Below are 3688 nucleotides of genomic sequence, written 5' to 3'. Positions count from 1 at the left end.
GTCAAGTGGCATGCAACTCCCCTGTCTGGCTCCCTGTGTCCCGCACACCCCAGATGCACAACCAGCCACATGCTACACACACGCCCACACACTCCACACACTCAGCCACATGCCGCACGCCCCACACGTGCACCCAGCCGCTTGACTCAGGCCCTCCACACACACAGAGCCACATGCTACACACCATGCATCCAGCCACATGCCATGCACACAGCCACATCCACACAGAAACCCCCAGCCACATGTCGCATGCACCCAACCATGTGCCCAGCCACATGCTGCAAGCCACACACCCCCAGCCACATGCCACTCACACACAAACAGCTCCCCACTTACCTAGCCACATGCCACACACATACAGCCACATGCCACACACTTGCACACACAGCCACACTCACTTAGCCACACGCCGCACAAGCACCCACACACACCACGTGCCACACACACACAGCCACACGCTACCCACACACAGCCACACATCACAGGCACCACATACACACACACACACACACACACACACACACCTACATGCCACACACCCCCACACACCACCCCTCCCACACATACCCAGCCACACACTAGATGCCATGCACCCAGCCACATGCGACACAAACACTCAGATGTGTGCCGCATGCCACACGCACCCAGCCACATGCCACACACCCCCAGACATGCTGCACACTATACACACCCAGCCACACACCACACACCCAGCCACATGCAGCATGCCACACATACCCAGCCACATGCGGCATGCCACACACACAGAGCCACATGCTGTAGGGCAGTCGGAGCCCAGCGGGTTATCCAGGGGCACTGCACAGAGAAGCCAAGGTGGGGGGCATGTGCCTCCCTCCCACAGCTCCCCTGTAGTGCATGCAGAAGTGGGAGCTGCCACCCTGCACCCCTGGAGGTGCTGTTGGGCTCCCATGGCCCCACAATTCAGCCCTGCCTGAGCACAGCCCCCCACTACTCCAGGATCAGCCTGGTGTAGTCTTAGTTACACTCCCCCCCACCCAGCCTTCCCCCAGTGGTGGTACTGCCATTGTGCCACCACCATTCCCCTTCCTTTCCTGCTCCCCTCCCCCTCCATGCCAGCTGTTGGTGGGGGAGGGTGCGGCATGGTGGCTCCCTGGCCCCCTACTGCCTTTGCCCCCTCCCCTAAGACCCAGCACAAAGTTGTGCCCAGGCCAGCCAATCGCCACCCGCCCTCTCGGCAGCACATGTGCTGTTGGCCCAGAGTGTTCTGGACAGACAGACAGACAGATGGATTAAGGGTTTTATTATATTAGATTAGTAGAGCTTAAAAATACGTTGAGAAATGTTATTATGTGGTGAGTTTATGATATTAACTAGCAGATAATAGAAGCAGAGAGTTAACCAAACAGGTTCCAGAAACATATATTTGTGGTCTCTCCTGGCCACTGTCCCAACGATTGAAATTTGTGCAAATATCTTTCTTCCCAGTGCCCTTTCTTTCCATCAAGACATTTGCATTGTATTTTTACATCTCCTTGTAAAAGGAATGAAAATGCAAGATTTTATTACAATCATAATAAGCAAAAGCTTCCTTAGAGGGTCACTTAACACACTAAACTGATAACTAAAGACCCTTATTACGTACTAAGTAACAGAAATCTTGAAACTAATATCCTTGAAAAAAGAAAACAATTTCTAATTTATTCCGTTTCCTTGAAGATGCATCTATAACCACCACTACAACTGAGTTTACTACAACATCTGAACCTACCACCTGTAAGTCCCATCTTGTTTAACTTTATTTTCCAGTGGTGCTGCGCATATTTGGCTTTTGTTATATCCATCAGTCAAATCTGTACTATAGTTTTTTTGTGTTGTCATCATATCTCATTAAATCACTGACACAATCCTGCAAAAAAATAACCAATTACTAAATGACCACATAATCAAGTACTAAATGACAGCGCAGTAACTGGTGTTACTGTGCAGTGGCATCCCTGGCATGGTTGCCTGGTGCGCTGACTGTGCAGGAGCTTGTTACTATTGCACAGTAACATTGCATTATGGTTTGTGCCCAGCAACGCTACTGCACAGTAGTAACAGGCTACTGTGCTATAAGCATCTCTTCTAGACACATCCTTTATTGTACAATTGCAAAAACCCCTGTAGCTGTTTTTCAAAAAGGGCTGTTTTCATGCAGTGAAAGAGGCTGTACAGCTTTTCAAGTCATCTGATAATATTTCCTTCTTGGGCAACATTTTCTGACTGAGAAAACCAGTCTGACCAAGATATAACCAATAAATCTGAGTGTCCTGCTAATATCAGCCTTTCACTATTATTGACAATTCCACTTACCTACTTTTGTATCATGGATAGGGAATGCTCCCTCAAAGTAGGAGCTTAGATTTACAGGGGCCCTGTGAGAGTTTAGGAACTCCTGCATGGAGCTGAGGAGCTCAGCCGGAAGGAAGGTGATGGTAAAAACCTCACTCCTGCAGCAGGATGATACAAGAGTTGAAAAGAGAAGTTTCCCAGCCTGCTCACCTTTCCCCGGTTGCAGAAGGACTGAGGGAAGAACCACTCCCTTCTGTTCCCATTTGCTCATGCTGAATACATCCTGGAACTGAATAGGATTGATCTTCCCACTGACCCACAGGATAAGTTGTCCAGGGCTGGCTTGAGGGTGGATGGAAGCTGACTACAGCCAAAACTTGGATAGCATTATTACTCTCTCTAATTCTGGTGTTCTGACGAGGATGGATAGGAGGACATGCTGCAGCGAATCTAGGCATCTGTGACCAAATCTTTTGAAATCTGTACGCTGGTGTTGGGCTCCCTATGGCTCTGCTGGCTAAGGTGTACAGAACGCAAAGATTCAAAATGCATAGGTTTGGAATGTCTCCTTTCTGCCTCATTAACATCTTTAGAAATTGCTTTCTGGTAGAACGAGGCACTTTGTCTCATTCATGTTTGCAACATTCATGACATACTCGCACTTCCCAAACAAGTGATAACAATTTTGAGGAGTAAAAAGGGAATGCTTTGAATACACCGAAGTGTTTTGTGCTAATGTATTTTATTTCATATGCTTTTTTCAGATCAAACTGTAGGCGATGGTGAGTCAGTCTATATATGGCATTTTTTACACTTTGCTTTTCCTTTAATCTACAATATTGCCTCAAAAACCATCCTGTAGACTCAGGACTCTTGCTAGACATTTATTGTGTTATGTTCTACTTGGATCCAAACCAAATCTTCCCTGACAGCAAAGTACTATTAAGTTATAGCTGTTATTTCTTCATAATAGCTTTGCATTGCTAACTTGGTCCAAATGTTAATTGGTGACCTAGAAATATTGGTCTCTCAATTCTTGTCTCTCTCAGGGATAAATTTGTAGGTAATTCAGAAAGTAGGTAATTCAGAAGGGAGGAGAGAGTTCAGAAAAAGGGTGAAACAACCATCAAGTGCTCATAATGTATGTTTGTCTTCATGGGAAAGCCACTTTCCCTTGTCAGAGTGTTTTGAAGTGGTGGTAATATAAATAAGGTGCCACTTTTAAATACTCATTCTGGTGCTCTTTAAATTCAAAAGTCTTCAGTCTTCACTTTTTTGCTCCTTTTCATAGATTTCATAGACATTAGGGCTGGAAGGGACCTCGGGAGATCATTGAGTCCAGCCCCCTGCCCAAAGGGCAGGAAGTCAGCTGGGG

The 3688-nt window shown here is 46.9% G+C and overlaps 1 long non-coding RNA gene across 1 annotated transcript in view; it reads left to right on the top strand.

Annotated features, from left to right (window-relative positions):
- LOC109324225 overlaps positions 1-3688 on the top strand; it is an 11500-nt gene that overhangs the window by 4294 nt on the left and 3518 nt on the right. The window contains exon 2 of the long non-coding RNA XR_002104879.1: positions 3571-3576. This is a non-coding gene — a long non-coding RNA (uncharacterized LOC109324225). The remainder of the gene's footprint in view (positions 1-3570; positions 3577-3688) is intronic.

Source organism: Crocodylus porosus, unplaced genomic scaffold (assembly GCF_001723895.1).
Source record: "Crocodylus porosus isolate Cpor-Errol unplaced genomic scaffold, CroPor_comp1, whole genome shotgun sequence".
NCBI classification, from domain to species: domain Eukaryota; kingdom Metazoa; phylum Chordata; order Crocodylia; family Crocodylidae; genus Crocodylus; species Crocodylus porosus.
Note: the sequence above shows the minus strand (reverse complement) of the source record. Positions and strands in the feature narration are given on the sequence as shown.